The 21,783-nt window shown below is 47.1% G+C and overlaps 1 long non-coding RNA gene across 1 annotated transcript in view; it reads left to right on the forward strand.

Annotated features, from left to right (window-relative positions):
* The first annotated feature begins 14,596 nt into the window (after positions 1–14,596).
* The window catches only part of LOC146798563 (uncharacterized), a 33,555-nt gene continuing 26,368 nt past the window's right edge, over positions 14,597–21,783 (forward strand). The window contains exon 1 of the long non-coding RNA XR_014969184.1: positions 14,597–14,857. This is a non-coding gene — a long non-coding RNA (uncharacterized LOC146798563). The remainder of the gene's footprint in view (positions 14,858–21,783) is intronic.

A 21,783-nucleotide genomic window follows, 5' to 3' on the forward strand; every position in this document is an offset into this window, starting at 1 on the left:
GTTGCACAATCTGCGTAACGGGTCTATTTGCAATTGATAGTAATTCCTTTACCAGCGCTTTGAGGTCGCTAATTTCTACCTTCAATGCATTTATGGTATCCATGATTAAGCCTGGCGTTGGGTCTGCGAATGCCACTGCCTCCCGTGATCGGTTATCGGGTTGCACGGAAGCAAGAGCTCCGTTAACAGACAGATCTACAGCTACAGGTACACATGAACTGGGAGTAGAGTCAGAAGGGTCCGCATAGTCATCGCCCAGATCAGATAAAACCTCAAAACGATTATTACAAACAAATACATTGGGTTCAAGAGGTACCAAGTTGTCCACAAGGGCGCAAGCACTTAAAGCATCGGTAATAGTTCCAGAGGTAGCAGAATGGTTGTGGGTGCTGGCCTGGGCAGTTGGTGATAGTGGAATAGGAGCAGTTTTTTTGCCAAACATTTGGGGGATAGTAACAGGACCTAGTCGAGGAGTGCTTGGGGACAGCGTAATGGCTACATCAGAATCTAGGATCGTAGAGCACTCATCTACTAGAGATTCAATACGTTGTAGAACAGGTGGTGACATCGGTTTTTTGCTGGGTTTACGTGCCTTGGTTCTTTTGGCCATGCTACCGTTGGGGTCCGTCATTTTCCGTTTGCCCATAATGGCCCTGGGACAGAGCCACTGACTAGCACACAGAATTTAGGGACTATGTATATAGCCGAATAGTTGGCAAACAGCGGAACAGTACCTGTGACCTCCGGGTGAAGGGGTGGATGAATTCAGGACCCAGAGCACGGGTGACAGGGACGTGGCCCTGCCCTGCCTCCTCCTGCCCCGGACGGCCACAGACGGCCCGCCCTCTGCCCGGGCTCAGCCCGGCGCCGCCCGCGCGCCTCCCGCGAAGCGGAGGAAGCAGTCGTTTTTCTAGCGCCTCCGGGCGCGCTGGCGGCGGAAGTGCCGTCGGGGGAGGAGCAGGGGCTGCTGGGACTTGTGGTCTCCACTCGCGGCTTCAGGTAAGGTAGTCCGCCAGCGAGGGAGATTCCGTGCAGAGATGCCCCGGTCAGCTGCTCCCCTGGGAAGACTCTCGCTTGTGGCTGGATCTTGGCGCAGGCACGAGAGTTGTGTGATCCCCCCCGCTCCGCCGAGGAAGCAGTCGTTTTTCTAGCGCCTCCGGGCGCGCTGGCGGCGGAAGTGCCGTCGGGGGAGGAGCAGGGGCTGCTGGGACTTGTGGTCTCCACTCGCGGCTTCAGGTAAGGTAGTCCGCCAGCGAGGGAGATTCCGTGCAGAGATGCCCCGGTCAGCTGCTCCCCTGGGAAGACTCTCGCTTGTGGCTGGATCTTGGCGCAGGCACGAGAGTTGTGTGATCCCCCCCGCTCCGCCGAGGAAGCAGTCGTTTTTCTAGCGCCTCCGGGCGCGCTGGCGGCGGAAGTGCCGTCGGGGGAGGAGCAGGGGCTGCTGGGACTTGTGGTCTCCACTCGCGGCTTCAGGTAAGGTAGTCCGCCAGCGAGGGAGATTCCGTGCAGAGATGCCCCGGTCAGCTGCTCCCCTGGGAAGACTCTCGCTTGTGGCTGGATCTTGGCGCAGGCACGAGAGTTGTGTGATCACAGTATGGGTGGAAGACTGGATGCATGAATTGCTTAGTGGCTGTCTTAGTGAGTGTTGGGGTAAGTAACTCTGTGTGCAACTTCCTCTGTTACTGCTGGATACATAAGTGCTATGTGGGTGTGTGAGTGAATGTGTAGCTGTCGCTGTTGCTGTCAGACTGGGTGTGTTAGTGGTTCTATGCTTTTGTACATAGGTATGTGAGTCACAGTATGGATGGAAGACTGGATGTATAACTGGGCATATGGGTTCCTTAAGTGTGCATGTAACCCACTGAAATTTCAAAGTACATGTCTCAGCTTTTATGCACATAGCACCCTGCCCTATACACTACCTAGGGACTACTTTAGAGGTGACTTGTATTAGAAGTGGGGTTTGAGGCTAGTCAAAGGGTTTTAAATGCCAAGTCAACATTGCAGTAAAACTGCTCACATAGACTCTGCAGTAGCAAGCCTGAATCATGTTTAAAGAGCTACTTGTCTGGATGGGGGACTGGGAGTGTCAGTACCTGAGTGACTCTTACAGATGCTCTGTGTATGAGTCACTTGATGTATAAGTAGCTATGTCGGATACATGACTGGCTCCATAAGTAACTCTATGGGTCTGTAAATGTGTATGTAAGTGGTTGTATGGATTGTGTACTGCTGTCTTAGTGAATTTTTCGATATGCAACTGTGTGCACAACTAGTTACTACTGATACATAAGTGCTGTGAGGGTGTGTGAATGTATGTATGTGTAAATGCCTCTGTTGCTCTCTCACTGAGTGTGTGAGTGGCTGTATGGGTTTGTAAATAGGTATGTGAGTAGCTGTTTGGGAGGGTGACTGGGTGTATAGGTGTATACATGCATGTGTAACTGACTGTCTGAGCGCTGGGTACATGTATGTCTGTGCAGGTGTGTGAGTGAGTGCCCCAGTGCCTGTATGAGTGTGGAAATATTAGGTAAGTATTTGTATAGGTGTAAAAATTGGTGTGTAAATGGTTTTAGGGGTATATAACTGAGTTTGGCAGTCACTGTCTGGCCATATGACTGGTGGGTACATAAGTACTTTTAGAGGATTGTAACTCAGTGTGTAAGTGCCTGCTCAAGTTTGTGAGTGGGTGAAAATTACATACTATTAAATTACTTATTATAAGCAAGCACCAAAATCTAATTGCAAACACATTCAATAATACTGGCTTAATCAAATTACTATATTTTCAGTATTCCAATTCCTCGTTCTCCTTTCCTATTCACTCTATTTTTAGTTAATGTTCTCATTTAAGCTACCTTCTATTTTGCCTTCTAGTATAGCGCTACACATTTTCTTTCATCTTAGAAACACTCACAATGTTTTATCTAAATATACCTTTTTATTCTACAACCTAAATAACATAAATGTTAGAGCCCTGTGGTGTTCTCCAACTTTAATTTCTATTTCTGTTAACATCTGTTTTAATTGGAAAATTCTAGTCGGAGCTATATCAGTCTTCCTCCATTCTCAGTACAAAAGCAGCTAAAATGGCTACCCTTCACCATGTGCTCTTAGCTATACCTCTGTACTTAACAAATCACAGGCTTCCTTTCGTCCTTTATTTTTCTTATACCACTTCTAAATGGTCAGTATTTTTTAACCCCTCCCATGTTTCCTGGGAAGAAGCCCAATTTGTTTGTTTTTTTACACGAATCCACAGATCCACCACAACGCTCAGCACAGCCACATGTAATTTCACAGTGGATCTGAGGATTCATACAGAAACCCATTGAAGCATTTAACAATCTACTATTAATAGTTTGCATTTATGTTTTACTTTGTAAAAAATACTCAATTAAAAGCCAACACTCCATAATTACCAATGTTTCAACACCAATCATTTTTAGTTTCAAGATGCAGTCGTTTTTGTTCCCCTCCCCATATTCTTTTAGCTCCCTGTCCATGATGACCATCTTAGCAGCGCTCTCTACCTACCACTAGGTCAAAAGTACACATTACTTTTTGTAAGCAGCATATTAGCTTCAAATTAAACTATACCTGGTGTGGTTGACTGGTTACAATTTCAAGCATATCCCTAACAATATAAATGTTGAAACTTTTTTCAGAACCAATCACTGATATAGTTCCTTTGATCTCCAAATCATTACCTAATTTTACTTCCAAGCACATCTCCACCATCCAAATAAATATGGTCTTTTATATTCTACTTGCTGTGCTACATATTAGCTCCATTTTCTCTTTAAAATGTCCTCCTTCTACTGCAGCCTTCTCCTCTGTGCTACTACTCTTTCCCTCTATATTGGTCATAGTGCGGATTGTGGATCATACTTTAGTGTTTTGAGCATCACAGACCCCAAACCAAAAGTACACATTCAACACCTAATAGCAACAGGCTTTACTTGATCAAAACCATTTATTTATAACAACACAACATTTAATACAGTAGGCTTCTAACTGGCTACATGGGTATCCAAGAGCGTGTGGCGGTGCCTCTATAGGTCTGTTGGTAGGTATGTCAGTGCTTTTGATGTTGCGTGAGTAGGTGTATAAAAGGGTGCATGGGTCCCTAACTGGGTGTGAGTGGCGGTATGGGTCGCTGAGTGAGTTTGTGAGCATGTGACTGGGTGAGTGAGTAGATGTGTGACTGGCTGTTTGGGTGTGTGAGTAGGTGTGTCACAGACTTGATAGGTGTGTAGTGGTTGTATGGATGTGAGTGGCTCAGTCAGTGGTGGTATGCATGTGTGAGTGAGTGGTGAGTAACTTGGTGGGAATATGAGTGGGTGTGTAGCTGATTGTATGGGTGTGGTAGTAGCTGGGTGAGTAACTGTATGAGTGTCTGAGTAGCTCAGTAAGTGTGTGAGTAAATGCTTCTCTCAGTGTGTCAGTGGCTGTGTGAGTACCAGTGAGTAGTTGTATGGGTATGTGAGTTGGTGTGTGAGTGTCTGTGTGGGTCTATGAGTGGGTGTGTGAGTGGCTGTATGGTCTGTAAGCGGGTGTGTAAGTGGCTGCATGGGCCTGTGAGTACCTGTGGAGGTCTGTGAATAGGTCTGTCATTACCTGCATGGATATGTGAGTGGGTGTGTGAGTGCCTGTGTGGGTCTGTGACTGGGTGTGGGAATGGCTTTTTTGGTCTGTGAGTGGGTGTGAGATGGTCTGTGAGTGGTTGTGTGGGTGTCTGACTGAGTTTGGAAGTTATTTTTTTCAAATTGCATCAAATTTCGCAGATCCATCACAGATTTACAAGGCGGGCCACTCTGAGCCTTTCAGGGGATCCGTGGATTTCCAAAGTGGGGGGAAAAAACTAAATTATATACCCAACATAGGCCCCTATCACACTCCACCAACACACCCATGGGGTCATGCCACTAGCCTGACACCCTTAAAGCACTTTGCAGAAACATTTTAGGCCCTGGGACAGTTCCCTGATATTTAAAATGGCAGGCCCAACCTCCCAGTCAGTTTACTGTCAGCCAATCACAGCATTGCTGCTGGCCCGTGATTTCGGGGATCCATCACAGGGTGTACACGGAGGGTACATGCCTCTAGATATCTATATTTCTTTTTTCTTTAATAACTCCGCAACTACTGAACGGATTTGCACCAAATCATAAAAAGGCCACAGTTTCCTCCCTGCCCAATTTGGTGTCTTTCCTTTGTAGTAGTTCGGTCTGTAGTCATGTTCATAACCCCTATGAGAAATTGCAAGAGAAATGCACATTTTTTGACTCCCCTTTTTCTCAGGCCCCACTTGACGAATCACTCTGAAAGTTTCCATGCAGAACTAGACATACTATGCCACTTTTTTGGAAACATTTAGTGAAGTTCATCAAACGGTGCCAAAGTTATAACCAAGCCAAAAAACTATTTTCCTATGGAAACTAGGTCTGAACTATAACTACCTAATGGCGACTGCCAGTAGGTAATATCTATCTATCTATCTATCTATCTATCTATCTATCTATCTATCTATCTATCTATCTATCTATCTATCTATCTATCTATTAATTTAAAAACCCAAAGGTTACAGTGATAGTTAGGAAATAACATTAAAAAACCTTAGAAATGCATTGAAAAAAAACAAAGGTTACAGGCACATTATAGTTAGGCTCAGATTTCACTTGTACGAAACCAGTGAAATTCAGCAGTTACAGTTACCTGAGATAACTATAACTTATGACACAGCAATGCATTGCTTATGACCTCACATATATCACTCATGACATGGTCAGTAACATCACTGATAACATCTCAAATGATATCACCGGTGAAATCATCCAGTAAGTGTAAGTATTTTCAAAGAGTTTATAATTGTTAAACATATATACTAAGCTACTACAAAAGGTAAATTAGTATACTAGGTGTAGTACTAATGCGTGATACTACTTTACTTCTAACATATATTATGTGAGTGGCTGTGTGACTGTGTATATCTGTGTGTGAGTGGGTGTCTGAGTGGCTTTACGGGTGTGTGAGTGGGTGTGTGAGTGGCTGTATGGGTATATAAGTGGGTGTGTGTGTAGCTGTGTGGGTGAGTGAGTAGATATGTGAGTAGGCATGTGGATTGGTGACTGGGTATATGAGTGGTAGTATGGGTGTATAAGTAGGTATGTGAGTAGCTGTGTGGGTGAGTGAGTAGGTGTATAAGTGGCTGTATTGGTAAGTGAGTGGGTGTGTGAGTGTGTGTGTGAGTGACTGTATGGGTGACTGGGTGGGTGTCTGAATGACTGTATGAGCGAATGACTGGGTGTGCAAGTGGCTGTATGGGTGAGTGAATGGCTGTTTGATGGGTTGTTTGGTTAAGTGAGTTGGTGTGGGAGTGGTTGTATTGGAGAGTGAGTGTCTATGTGAGTGGATATCGGTGTGTTTGTATGGATGTATGAATGGGTATGTATAAATGGGTGTGTGAGTGAGTGTATCAGTGCTTGTATGGGTGAATGAGTGGCTATGTTGAGAGGCTGTATGGGTGAGTGAGTGGATGTGTGAGTGGCTGTATAGGTGAATACGTGGGTGTGTGAATAGCTGTATGGGTGAGTGTGGCTTTGTGAGTAGCCATATAAATGAGTGACTGGTTGTATGAGTAGCTATATGGGTAAGTGTTTGGGTGTGTGAGTGCTTGTATGCGTCTGTGAATGATATGCGAGTAGGTGTATGATAGGTTGTATAGGGGATTGAGAGGATGTCTGAGGGGTTCTGAAGATGATGTCATGAGTGATGTCATTTGAGATATCGTCAGTGATGTGACTGACCATGTCATGAGTGATGTATTATGTGAGGTCATAATCAGTGCATTGCGGGGATGTAAGTTATAGTTAGCTCAGGTAACTATAGCTGCTGCATTTCAGTGGTTTTGTATGAGTGTAATCTGAGCCTAACTATAATGTCTCTGTAACCTTTGTTGTTTTCAATGAATTTCTAATGTTTTTTAAATTCCATTTCCTAAATACAACATCCCTGTAACCTTTGTTCTTTTCAGTGAATTTCTACGTTTTTTAATGTTATTTCCTAACTATAATGCCACTGTAACCTTTCTTTTTTGTAAGTGAATTTCTATGTTTAAAACAAATTGTATTTCATAACTGTAACCAGTAACCTTTGACAGTGAGTGTGTGATTGAATGCATGAGTGTATCAGTTGGGTGTGAGAGTGTCTCTGTGGATCTGTCAGTAGGTGTGTGAGTGTCTGAGTGGGTCATGGAGTGGCTGTATAAGTGTCTCACTGGTTGTGTTAGTGGGTGCATGAGTCTCTGACTGGGTCTCTGAGTGGGTGCAAGAGTCTGAGTGGGTCTGTGAGTGAGTGTGTGAGTTAGTCAGTCTGTGAGTGCATGGGTGTCTTTGTTGGTTTGTAAGTGGGTATGTGAGTCTCTCAGAGAATCAGTGAGTGGGTGTGTGAGTCTGAGTAGTCCTGTGAGTGAGTAAATGAGTCTCTGAATGGGTCTGTGAGCGAGTGCATGAGTCTCTGAGTTGGCCCATGAGTGTCTGAGTGAGTCTTTAAGTGGGCTGTGAGTGGGTGCATAAGTCTGAGTGGGTCTGTGAGTGGGTGCATGAGTCTGAGCAGATGCATGAGTGTTTAAGTGGGTCTATGTATGGGTGTGTGAGTGTCTGAGTAGGTGCATGAGTCTCTGAGTTGGTCTATGAGTGGGTGTGTGAGGGTCTGAGTAGATCTGTGAGTCTGTGACTGTGTGCATGAATATCTGAGTGGGTCTGTGAGTGGGTGCCTGAGTGTCTGAGTGGGTCTGTAAGTGGGTGCATAAGTACCTGAGTGGGTGAACAGCTGAGTTGTGAAGTGTGTTTTTTTTAAAGGGGAGTAACAAAGGCCCCTGCGCCAGAAGGTCGGCATGGGCCGATGTTACACTCCTATCTGTTCTCCACTGCTTCAACCAGGATTCACTTCTGTGGCTCTCTGGTTACAGACACGTATCTCTGCAGTGCATTAACTAATAGAGTTTTCATAAAGTACGATAGTGCATTTACCACTGATTAACTTACTTTGCATTTATTGTACATTTAAGCTGCATGTTATTTTTATGTACATACATGAAGGTGAAAGACTGAAAAAAGGTACAGACCTTTTCTTTTTGCCACACTTTTGATGCACCCCATTATGCACAGCATCACAGTTCCCTTTCTTTTTGTAATACACTTCGGCCACTGAGAGACGGGCCATGCAACCTCCCTCCCTGGGCAGATTAGGCCACGGGGACCCCATCCCCCGGGGCCTGGTATTCATTGAATAGGGGAGTGGGGCAGCGCATTCCCCTCCCTGGTCCTATTTTGGCCCCTGGGACCCCATCCCCCAGGCCTGGCTTTAATATATTTATAATGTAAATGGAAGGGGGGCCACACGGAGAGCCTGTTCATGTCTTTTGGGTGCCCCCCAAGGCAACCAGTGTTCAGCTTGAGGACCGCAGGGAGAGCCTCAAGGCCCTTTCGGTCCCAATTGGCTCCCCAACTCCTGTGGAAGCGAGCATTGCTATTGCACAAAGGAAGCTGCTGCAAATTCACATGGAATAAAAAGTGGGGAGCCAGCACTTAAAAAAAAAAAAGAATTTGTGGCTCCGTTGCCTTTCCACATTAACATTTAAAAAAAAAAATGCTTTTTTACCCTATGACCAGAGCTAAGGGGCCAACCTATTCCTATCCTGCCCTCTTTTCTTTTTATTTTAACCTTTGTTCTCGGACTTGGCTGAAGCCAAGTCCCAAGATGGCTGCTAACACTTCCTGCTTGAAGTGTTGGCAGTGAATCACATCTCAGCATGAGATTAGGAGGGTTCACGGACCCTTTGAGTCCCTAGATATCCAAATTAGGATTTCTTTAAATAATTCAAAAATGACTAAACGGATTTACACCAAATAACAAGCATTGGCAAAGCCAATGGGTCTCGGCAATCCGAGAGCTAATGGTGCTTTCAATGACAATGTCTTTTAGCCATGGGTTGTGGACTGGATATATGTGGTGGAGTAGAATAATGTAATATGGATTTGAATTGTGTGGCGTGGAATTGTGTGGTATGGAGTTATGTGTAGTGGAATTAGCGTCATGGCGTGCAGTGGAAATATGTGGCTTGTAGGTATGTGGTATTGAGTGTACTTGGAATTATGTGGAGTGGTATTATGTGTCATAGGGCATAATTGTGTGGAGTAGTATTGTGTGTTGCAGAATGGCATGTAATGGAGTGGATTTTATGTGGCGTTGTATTGCATTTTGTGGCATGATGCAAAATTTTGTGGTGTGAATTGGATGTATGTGGTGTGTAGTGGAATTGTGTTGTCGAGTGGAATTATATGGTTTGTTGTGGAATTAGATTATGTGGAATGGAAATGTGTAGAGTTGAATTGTGTGGCGTGGAACTGTGTGACATTGAGTGAAATTATGTTGAGGGGAATTATCTGGCATGGTGGGGAGTATATTTCCTATGTTATACACTGTATAATAAGCAGCCTGTATGGGTTTATATCACATTGCAGAGAGCATGTTGGAGCTTCATAATTTATGCATACTTGAAGTCAGCATTTCTTGTTTAGTCAATATTTACAGTACAATTAACATAAAGGATTTCACTGTGGCTCTAGCAATCAGCAAGGCAGTGCTCCACCATAGCTAACATCCAGGAATATATTTAGATGTGTGTGTATATGTCTATGTCCATGTATATGTTATATATACACATGACATTAAATCAAATAATTTAGAAAAAAGTCTACCTCTTCCTTTCCCTCCACTCTAGGACTCCTAACCACATTTTCCAGATATCCCTCGTTTCTAATGTAACCGCCACACAGGTCCTCAACTCCCTATAACATCCCACATCTTCATTTTTTTAATCAGCTTTAATTAACCCAACCTTGTTCAAGACAGAAGAGTAAATTCAGGAGATACTGGAGAGCACAAACAAACAACTCCAACACAACTGATCCTACTAAGAAAAGGATCCTGGGAATCTGGAGTAATGTGCTACTCGCTGAAGAGCTGTTCAGCACCTTATTAGGGCTTGTAAGCACTATACAAACCCGATTTACAATAGAAGCAATTTCAATATTTATGGAATCACATGGTAAAAACCTAACAAAACTTTTACATTTTAATGTGATACAGCAAGTAGTATTCTTTGTACTGCGACATGTTAAATCGCATGTCTGTAATACGAGTGGCAAAGCAATACTTCTTCGAGTATCAGAATGGGGTGGAAGCACACTGCTTCACCTCCCAGCACAGTTCCCCCCATAGCATTATGGTAAATGCAGTTCCTGGTAAATACTTACTTGAATATTTCCTGGAGTATTTCACCAAAGTTGGTGCAGGTTAGTGCTGTAAATCTCTAGACACGTGTTTCTGGATATCATCCGTCATCAGTAGAGATAAAAACAAATTTAATCTGGGGTTGCTGAGCAGGCTGCCACAATACTTTCAGGTCTCAGTACCTGTCACAGGCGCACAGGTGCATCTCCAAAAGCTCGTCAGCTCAATGGCTCAAGGGAGCCTTTTCACACAGAAGAGGGTGGGAGCACACTGCTTCACCTCCCACCACAGTTCACCCCTTAGCATTATGGTAAATGCGGTTTATGGTAAATGCTTACTTGAATATTTACTGGAGTATTTCACAAATTTGGTGCAGGTTAGTGCTGTATATCTCTAGATACGTGTTTCTGGATATCATCTGTCATCATTAGAGATAAAAACTAATTTAATCTGGGGTTTTTGAGCAGGCTGCCACGATCCTTTCAGGTCTCAGTACCTTTCACAGGCGCACAGGTGCATCTCCAAAAGCTCGTCAGCTCAATGGCTCAGTGTAGCTTTCCAAAACCTCAATATGCAATTTTAAGAAAGAAAATATGACAAAATCAATGTTATGTTATGTTATAAGGTTTTTATATAGCGCCTATCACCGCCGGTCTCTAAGCGCTCAACAGAAAAACCATAACATACTGTCAACTCGATAGCCTCTGCCATCTCCAATTAGGCTGGGAGTATTGCCTTTTTAAATAAGTGCGTCTTGAGTTTTTTCCTGAAAGAAAGTAGCTGTGAATCTTCCTTCAGACTGGCCGGAAGCTCATTCCAGAGTTGTGGAAGAATCACTGAAAGGGCACAGCCTCCTTTAGTTTTTAAATTAAATCTGGGTTGAATCAGATTGGAGGCATAGCCAGAGCGTAAAGTTCTGCCGGGAACATACTTCCTCAGGCGCTGCTTAATGTACTCTGGGGCTTTGCTAAAGACTGCCTTGTGGGCTACACAGAGGCATTTGAACTGAACCCTGAACTTCACAGGCAGCCAATGCAGCTTCCAGAGGAGTGGGGTTGCATGTGAGTTTCTCGGTAGGGAAAAAATCAATCTGGCTGCGTCGTTCTGCACGACCTGCAGCTTCCTTAGCAACTTCTGTGGCAAGCCGAGATACAAAGCGTTGCCATAATCTAGCCTCGAAATGACAGTCGCTGAAACGATGGTTTGTAAGGTGGAGGCTGAAAGAATAGTGGTCAGCTTGCGTAATTGCCGCATCACGGCCGTGCAGGAGCCCACCACAGCCGAAACTTGAGGGGCCATGGTAAGATCCGCATCAATCTTAAGACCAAGGCTCTTTACAACGGTACCAGGAATGGGAGTTTTACCTAGTTCTGGGGGCCAATACAGATCACCCCAGGGATTGGCCTGGTTGGTGAGCACCAGTACCTCCGTTTTCTCAGCATTCACCTTCAAGAGGTTGCTGGTCATCCAATTGACCGTGAATCTGAGCAAATTCCTCACTGATTCATGGGCTTCCCTTGTTTCTTTCAGCTGCACCAGCAGCTGAGTATCATCAGCGTAATTGAAGATTTCACAATTTCTACGCGTAAGCTCCTCCATCAGTGGTTGTAAGTAGATGTTAAAAAGTAAGGGGGATAGTGCAGACCCCTGAGGCACACCCCATGTCACGTCCCTAATCCCAGACAGCTGATCCCCCATCTGGACCCTCTGAGTGCGTCCGGACAGGAAGGATTCTAACCACTTGAGCGCCTGTCCTGTTATCCCCAGCTTAGCGATACGGTCCAACAAGATGGTATGGCTGACCGGATCAAATGCTGCCGACAGGTCTAGAAGAATCAGAGCGCATGGCTGTTTCTTGTCTGCTCTGACTCTCAGCTCATCGGTGACCGTAGCCATAACCAGTTCTGTACTATGCTGTGGCCGGAAACCAGTCTGCCTGGCATGGAGTAGATGGTGTTCTTCCAAATAGCTGGCTAAGGTGTTCAGGATGTGTTTTTCTAAGGTCTTGCTCAGGAATGGCAGCTGGGAAATAGGCCTATAATTTTTCAGTGCCTTAGCATCATCTCCCGCTTTCTTGAGGAGTGGGGAAACTCTGGCTTCCTTTAGCGGAGCTGGAAGGTAGCCCGCTTCTAATGAGGCATTCAGTAAGTGCAGCAACTGGGGCTGAATACCTGGCAAGGCCAATTTGAAGATTTTCGGGGGACAGGTATCTGTGCTGGAGCCTGATTTAACATGGCCGACAAGCTCCGCCAATCGCTTTCCATCAATATATGGGAAGCTATTCAAGGTCCCAGTTTGCAGCTGACTGTCTGGGCAGGATGGCAGAGACAATCCAGCTGAAAGCGTGGCAATATCCGTCAGGATGCCTTGTCCCTGGAGTGAACGGCATCAGTGGTTAAGGATACAATAAGCTTAGAGCCCCTTCCCCTTGAAAGTCATTTGTAGTCACTTACAGGTGCAGCCAAAATAAAGAGTTGAACTTTCTAGGCCACAGGGATAACCTCCTGAGATAACCTTTGTCACTAAAGACATTTCAAACGCATATTGAGCAGACGCCCCCCACGCCTAGAGGCGGGGCGCCCTTAGTTGCGCCACGGGACCGAGCATTCATCAGGGAAGCAGATTTGAGGAGGGGGACGGTGACGTTGTGGTTTCAGGATGGGTCAGAGGGCCGAAAACGAAACCGAATCCTAAGGGGTCAGGTATTTAAGGCAGTGCCTCATGGTGATCCCCCTCTTTGTTTCCCTGGACCTGAGAAGCGGAGGCGCCAGATTGGGTTGGTTGGTTCATGGGGGCTGGCGTAGTGTAATGTTTAATGGGTTAGATCGTCATCAGAGTGGGGATTGCTTGGTTCTATACGGCGATGCCAGGGAGTGCTCTGGCAGGCTTCTGGGCGGGCCGGGTGGCTCATGGGGTGCGGTGCTGTTCGAGTACGTCAGCGAGCTGCTAAAAACGTCGCCTCTTGTGAATCATGGTTAGGTATATAGCTCATACCCTACAAGTATATTTTTCTCATTGAAATAATCGGGGGCCCGGAGCATACGGCGATGTGGCTTACGCATTGGCTACGCCTATTCGATCGGTAGTAGTGGTACGGTTAATGTGTGAAGCGCGCCGGCAGGTGCGATTGCGGAGGGGCGCTATGGCGGGCTTCTGGGCGGGCCGGGTTCAATGGGCCGGAGTGGCATTTCCTTTTCTTTGGTTCTGTCAGTAGTTTCCATGCTGCTCATGCCATTACCGTTTGATATTTTTGTAGCCGGTGTTGACTGTTGCTGGGGGTATCGGGGGATGGCTGTGGTGGAGTAGCAAGGAAGGGATTGGATATTCTGCCTCTTTAGGTAACGCGTTGGCGACATTAATTGAAGATTCAAAGGCTTTCATATTGCCAATTCAGTGCATATGGTAGGGCATCTGGCGGGCTCGATGGCAGAGGGGCGCTATGGCGGGTTTCTAGGCCGGCCGGGGGACCCACACAATGGCGATGTCATATTGTGCGGTGTTGTTGGGACGGCGATGCTGGGGGAAGCTCTTACAGGATAGCGTGTACTGCACAACCTGGCGGAGGGGCGTGGCCAGATTGCAGAGAGCTGTCTGGGGGCGGTTTTTGGTGTCTGGAGGGAATGGCGCCCTCAGGAATTTGGTGCAACAAAATGCAGGAGGAATTTTTGGGGAAAGACAAAATGTGCATCGGTGAAAGGAGAAGCTGCGCGTGATCAGAGGATTTGCTGCATCATTAATTGTAGAACAGGAGCTGCACGGCAACGGTGCCAGCGGTGCAGATGGGATTTGTATGAGCATTTTTTATTATTTAGTGCACTTGCTAGAGGTGTCAGAGCACTGTACAACGGAGCCAGTTATGTTTCAAGAGAAAAGTATTCTCTGGCACACTGGGTCCATTGTACACGCGGTGCCAGTTTACCACCCACTTATTACAATTAGCTTGGTATATGAGGTTAAACATAGTGAAATGCCTTTCTCAGGAGGTCCAGCCCGGTTAACCATTGTGAAAGGTCTGTCTCAGGATGTCGAATTATTTGGCTGAGTTTTGGGGTAACATTTGATCCTGTAGAGCCAGATGGGGGATTTTGAGTGGAAAGTCGTTCTTGGGGTTTAGACAAGTGGGTCTGGCACCTTGGGATCTTGGGTGCGCATCTTCTGATAGCCATCGGCTGGTGGTGGACTGGGTAAGTTTGACCATTATGCTGGCAGAACATCCAGTGCGATACCCATCAGGTGGTATGGGGGGTGGAGTTATGCTGATTTTGTGAATTTAACCGGTTGTTTTTGTTTTCGCTAGCAGGTGATAATATGGCGCCTAAACGCGTTCGTCCCTCGGCTGGGAAGCCAGTGATGCAGGAGGATTTAAACGCCCAGAATGAGCTTTGGAAGGCTTCAAAGAGGCATGGCATAGAAGCAGCGCTCCAAAAGTTGGCCGGCGAACCAGAGCAGTGGCCGGACGGCAGGGCACCTAAGCGGCAGAGGAAAGTCCCTGCTCGATTTAGAGAGGGACAACAGGACAAGTCACGTATGCAGCCCGAAACAGTGGCCGCTGTGAGGGGTGAGTCAAGCACTCAAGACATGGCAGCACATAGTGCGGACGAAGCAACACAGGGGCCCGTGCTCAATATGACAGGGGGGGCGGTGGGGCAGAGCATCATGGCGATATCCACAACAGCAGCGTCTGTGGGGGCACCTCAGGTGGGGGGTGCGCCAGTGGTGTCACAGGCGGCAGGTAGCGCTCCGGCCACGCAGCCCCCAGGTAATATAGCAGGTTTAATGGTACCGTTGGGGGTGCCCTCTGGACCCCCCAGGGGGTTGCAAGCAGCGGGGTCATTGGTTGCCCTTCAGGCCCTGGTGGTGTTGGGGGGGGGGGGCATTTACAGCCTCACACGGCCCGCAGTTAGTAAAAGGGATGCAAGGGGCGGTGGCGGCACAAGTATGGTCACAGACCGGTGGGACACCAATAACCGTGGGCCTGGGGGTAGGACAGCCTACTACCACACTGCCTGCAGCAGGAGCGAGTGTAGTCCAATCACCACCAGTGGTAACCTCTTTAATATTTGGATCTACGTCATTGGTTCTGGCCTTCCCTCCCGCAATTGCATGGCATGTTCCGTCGGAGATCAATGCGGGGGTAGTTCCAAGTCATCCCAGAACAGTTAAAGAGAGTGAGTTTCAGCCAAAAACGGTGTGGGAGGAGTGGTCTCCACTGACTGGGTAACAGGGTTTTCTATTTATGCGGCGATCTCAACTGAGAAGACACCATAATTAGCCTTGCAATTGTTTGGATACATGTCCCTCATACATCGGGCGGCCTCCGAGTTCCCAGGGTCTGCTTGGATGCAGTACGACACAAAATTTAGGCAGATGAAAGCTGTCAGGCCTGAGATAGCATGGGACCAAAGGGAAATCAATATTTCGCATGCTGAGTTTAATATGACTCAGGCACCTGGGAAGACAACTCAGTCCTTTTGTTTCAACAAAAGTTTGGGAGACAAAAAATTGGCCTGCTGGCAGTACAACAAGAAGGAATGCAGCAAAGGGACAACCTGTAAGTTTAAACACATTTGCTCATTCTGTGGGGGACAGGGACACCCGGAGTTCAAGTGTTTCACAAAACAGGGCAAGCCAAGAGAGAGCTCACAACCTTGAAGAGCATACTGCCCAAGCAATAATAGCGGGCGGCCGTCACCAATCAGCATGCATGTCATCACGCACCTACTCAGTAAATATAATAATCATGAAGATGCTTACATGTTGTATTATGGTTTCAAGGATGGGTTCCGCATTCCTTCCAGTGCACCCCCCTCACCAGTCCCACCAAAAAATCAACAGTCGGTCCTGCAACAGCGGGAGTTGGTCTGGAACAAGATTATGGGGGAGGTGTTCGGGGGCAGGGTGGCGGATCCTTTTAGTTCTCCACCTTGTGAATCTTTCGTGTGTTCACCCCAGGGGTTGGTGCCAAAGAAAGAGCCAGGCAAATTTCGCTTGATCCATAATCTGTCTCACCCCAATGGGCTATCAGTAAATTATGGTTTGGACCAGGCACTTTGCACAGTGCGGTACACCACCTTTGACGAGGCCATTGCAAAATTTCAGAGTTTAGGCAAAGGGGCGCTAATGGCAAAATCAGACATTGAGACCGCCTTCCGCCTTCTTCCCGTACACCCAGAGGACACTCACTTGCTGGGGTTCACTTTTGAGGGACAGTTCTTTATGGACTTGTGTATGCCCATGGGATGTGCCATAGCGTGCTCAGTATTTGAGACATTCAGCAGATTCCTGGAATGGGCGGTGAAAGACTTGGTGTCATCGGACTATGTGGTGCACTACCTAGAAGACTTCTTGTTTATGGGGCCCCCGGGTGATCAGGCGTGTGAGAGGGCGTTGCAAGGTTTCCGGCAGCTTGCCCAGGCATTGGGGGTTCCGTTAGCTGAAGACAAGACAGAAGGCCCTACCGCCTGTTTATGTTTCCTGGAGATTGAAATTGACTCAGTGGCAGGAGAGTGTAGGTTGCCACAGGAGAAGGTGAGGGCATTCAGGGAGGCGGTTAACGCTTGCATCGCAGCCAAGAAGGTTACCTTGTATCAACTGCAGGTCTTAGTAGGCCAATTGAACTTTGCCTTAAGAGTGATTCCCATGGGGAGAATCTTTTCAAAAAACATAGCAAGAGTGATGTCCGGCCTACGGGCTAAGCACCATCGCACGAGGTTGTCAGCAGACGTCAGAGAGGATTTGGAGTCATGGCGAGGGTTCTTAGACAACTTCAATGGATCACTGTTATGGCAGCAGCCAGTGTGTAGCAATAGAGAGTTAGCCCTCTATACTGATACGGCGGGCAGTATTGGTTTTGGAGCAGTATTGGGCAGTAGGTGGTGCATGAAGCATTGGCCTGAGGTATGGGTTATGTCTGGGCTTACACGCAATGTCACCTTTCTGGAATTGTTTCCTATCATTGTCGCCTTACACATCTGGGGGGCATTTATGGAGGCTTGGTGCCCCATTGCCGCACACTTAATTACTGCATCATTGGCACCCCAGACAAAATGTATGTACTAGAGGGCATGGGAGGTGTACAGCGCGACATTCGTCACAGGCACAGAGCAAACCAGATTCACACCGAAAGGCGTACTGGTGGCACAGAAGCAGCAAGGAAAGTCACTTTCGTTAGCGCTTAGGCAATTGTCTGCCATCGCTTTTTTCGCGGGGTTGCATGGTGTTAGAGATCCCACTAAAGATTTTAGGGTGCATAAGGCCATCAGAGGGTTGGGAACGTTTGGTACCTGGCGTGCAGGACACCAGGCGACCTATCAATGTAGAAAGGTTGGGTAGGCTGGTGGGGGCCCTACAGTGGGTGTGCCTTTGTCAATATGGGGGAAAGTTATTCAGTCTGGCTTACGTGCTCGCCTTTTTCGGGGCCTTGCGGGTCACTGAGTTGGTGGCCGCATCCAAACAAGGTGAAGGTAAATTAGGACTGGCGGATGTCTTGCTAGAAGAGGGAGCGGTCCACATGAGGATCCGGCGGTCAAAAACTGACTCGCGTGGAAGGGGCACATGGGTTAAATTATATGCGGCCCATCAGGTAGCATATTGTCCAGTTGAACTCACAAAGGAATACTTTAAGGTCCGCCCAGTGATGTTCTCAACTAAGCTTTTAGTGCACAAAGATGGTGTGCCAGTGACAAGATATCAGTTTACCCAGGTATGTAGGAAGGTGTTACGATATCTAGGGAAGGATTCCATGCAGTTTAGCTCCCATTCCTTTCGTACAGGGGCAGCCACTACAGCAGCGGCAATGGGTTTGTCAGCTGATGCAATCAAAAAAGTGGGGTGTTGGCAGTCAGAATGTTTCCAACGGTATGTATGGCCAAGTCTGGTGTAAGGGGAGGAATGATGCCCAGGGTGCCTATCAATCATGGTCTTAACACCATTTCTTTCTCTATTGCAGTTGTTTTCCGAAAACCTGTACATGTATGTTGATGTGGGCATTCCTTGATTTGCAGTGCGTAACAGCAATGTCATGGGTCCAGTTTGGAGGCAGCAGAAGGGGCCGCTGGGTTTGCGCATCACTGGCTTGGGGTGCGGGGTCTGCGGTTACAAGATCTCTTTGTCCAGCTTCAACAAGCGGTCGAATCCAAAGAGATGCCTCGCCCAGTCATTTTAGTTATGCAAAGAGGTGGGAATGACATGCTGCCTTTAGGCAGACAAGGAGTACAAGAGGCTTTGTTTTCAGTCCTGTCTTGGATTCGGCAGTACTTACTGACTACTCTGATATTGTGGTCAGAGGTGATACCTAGGGCGGTGTGGCTAGGCGGGGCTTCGGTAAAGGCCATTAATAACTCTGTACGGAAGCTGAACTTCTCAATACATAAACGTTTATGGGGCTCTGCTATGGGTACAATTCGGCACAATTTGCTACATCCGGGAAAAACAAAGTTGTTCCATCACAACGGTGAGCATCTGTCGGTGAAAGGAATTGAGATATTCATCCACACAATACTGGGGGCGGTACTAGAGCACAGTCAGCGCCAGCGGGGGAGAGGGCGAGTGAGCCGGGGAGCTTCTCACCCTGTGGTGGAGCGCTGACAGTTAACAACAAGGGACATGCTCAACGAGGGAGGTTGAGTGACTGGATGGACCCCATGACGGGGTAGGATCGAAGTGTTTAGTGGATTGGCGGAGAAAGGGGGCCGGCCTGCCGGTGGTCCTCACATCTACCACCCGAACACGTCACTTAAGGACTGAGATGAATCTTGGGGAGGCTGCCTGTGTTCAGGTACCTCGGTGGGCTAGTGCGCTATGCGGAGCCCTGGTTTTCAAGTTAGGCAACTGGTTGTTGTGTCACGTTGTGGCCTGCCGGCACAATGGGCGCAGCAGAGGATTCTAGACTAAGAACAGCTTAATGCAATGCTCATCTGTGACGACAATTACAATTGTATGGTGTCTTTGATATGTGTATGCGGAAGGTTTTTGCCATTGTTCAGGCACCTCTGAGGGCCGGTGTGTTATGCGGAGTTCTGGTTCAGGTAATGGAACTGTTTGCTGTAGCCTCGTTATGGCCTACCGGCATAATGTGCGCAGTAGAGTGTTCAAGAGAATGGATCGCTTGTTGTTATGCTGAAAATGTAATGTCTATTTTTATATCTTAGTGCCTTGGTCATATGAAGGAAGCTAAAGTGTGAATCATGTATAACTTTATGTACCCAAGTAGGATACTTATACTCTAGTAGTGGTTATGTTGAATTATCCTGTTTGATATGAATAAATCTACTTCTTAGACAATATAACCGGATTCTGTCAATTCATGGGTAAGACAAAGGAATGGGTAGAGGTGGATGCTGGCAGTGGTTGAGAGGCGTGAGTGTCACGTTGTGCGCACACTATGTAAGATTACTGCACTCGCCCGTAAATTCAAAAAAAGAAAGATTAAATGAGCTGACCAAACAGGAACAAAAAAAACATAATAATCAGACTCACCGCAAGCACCGCAGTATCACTGTCGAAATGCCCAGAAAATACTGACAGCATGTTTAAAAGAGACACTCTTTGGGATTCATCTAAAATGACATCCTTTACTTATGCACACCAGCAACACATTTAAGTATCCTGTTGTATTGCGCCATTTAAAGGCGCAGCTTAAATGTGGCTCAGGCCTATTTTGACACACTGGAGATCAAACGGGATGCACATAAACATAAGCAGTGGACTCAGGCCATGGCTGGAGGAGACAGTTCTATGTAGACGAAAGATGCCATGTAGGAGACGTGTACATACTGTGTGCCTGGGAAAGGAATGGACTGGGCTTCGTGACTCGCTTGTATGGGTATACTTGTCTGTACAATATAGCTACTTGAAAGGGAGGTAGTTCATGTAATGTGTTCATTCACAAGACAACATGGTTAGTTAAAAGTTTGTTATTTAAAAATCACTGACCTTGCCTGTTGATTGGAAAGTAAACATTACCCAGCTGATGCTCGCTAGGGTGGCACACAGCTAAGATGTAGAGTTTGAACATTCCAGCGTCTTTGGACACACGGCGTATTTAGTGCTACAAAATGAAAGTGCAGAGCTTCAAATATCTTCCGACTGTGCACCAAAGACCACACTGCGCTAAAGTGAAAAAGTGAAGGGGAGTTTGTGCACCTGGGATTTTTTTTTTTTTTACAAAAGTAAAGCTAACTAACTGTTTTCTAATGGAAGGGGAGTGATTCACCTGGCCAAGTGTCTGATTTCTTGGGAGACTGAAGTGCTTGTTGGAAAGAAGCAGTACTGTTCTGCAAGTTTCTCATTTTATCTCGCTGCCTTATGCCAAAAGGGCTGCATTTCACAGCCATGCATGAAGAACATGACATACAGCAAAACATTCTCACAAATCCACTATAAGGTTGCGTGTTTCGGTTGTTAGATCAATGCGGGGCTTTCTTGTTGCAGGCAAAAGCATCTTTACAGCACGGCGGGCGGGTATGAGCACGAGCATGAACTCTCTACAGAGGGCAAATAAGCACGTTAAAAGTGGCGCAAGGGGCTTGTAAATCTGCCCCTTATTACTTTGCTGCTGTTATTTGTCTGAACTGGGGTGGCAGAGTGGGCTAAAGAACGGTGATGGATTAAACCCAGATCAGTTGACTGGGGGTGAGTGCTTGCAATGTTCAACACTCCGTCCATCATTTCCTTTGGTTTTGCTTTGTTCGCCATAAGTTGGCAGGGTATGCTCAGAAGCGAGTCCCTTGCTCACTTTGCCATTGGATTCAAGCAAGCCTGGCTGAAAACGGCTGAAATGCCAGAAACCGGTCCTAGGAAGCTTGTTTCCGGTCCAGGGAAGACATTGCTTGGCAGTTCGGGCTGGACTGTTCCCATGAGGCACAGGGTCAGACTGATTTGCATATGGCCATGTCTGAACTGGGGTGGAAGAGTGGGCTAAAGAACGGTGATGGATTAACCCCTTCGGCGCTCATGACGGAACGGTTCCGTCATGAGCGTCGGTTGAGCTGTGCTCATGACGGAACCGTTCCGTCATGACCACGCCCGCGCAAGCAGCGCTCAGCACAGCGGGGGAATCCGCCCCGCATGGAAGGGGTTAAACCCAGATCAGTTGACTGGGGGTGAGTGCTTGCAATGTTCAACACTCCGTCTATCATTTCCTTTGGTTTTGCTTTGTTCGCCATAAGTTGGCAGGGTATGCTCAGACGTGAGTCCCTTGCTCACTTTGCCACTGGATTCAAGCAAGCCTGGCTGAAGACGGCTGAAATGCCAGAAACTGGTCCTAGGAAGCTTGTTTCTGGTCCAGGGAAGACATGGCTTGGCAGTTCGGGCTGGACTGTTCCCATGAGGCACAGGGTCAGACTGATTTGCATATGGCCATGTCTGAACTGGGGTGGCAGAGTGGGCTAAAGAACGGTGATGGATTAAACCCAGATCAGTTGACTGGGGGTGAGTGCTTGCAATGTTCAACACTCCGTCCATCATTTCCTTTGGTTTAGCTTT

This window comes from Triturus cristatus, chromosome 9 (assembly GCF_964204655.1).
Source record: "Triturus cristatus chromosome 9, aTriCri1.1, whole genome shotgun sequence".
Lineage (NCBI taxonomy): Eukaryota > Metazoa > Chordata > Amphibia > Caudata > Salamandridae > Triturus > Triturus cristatus.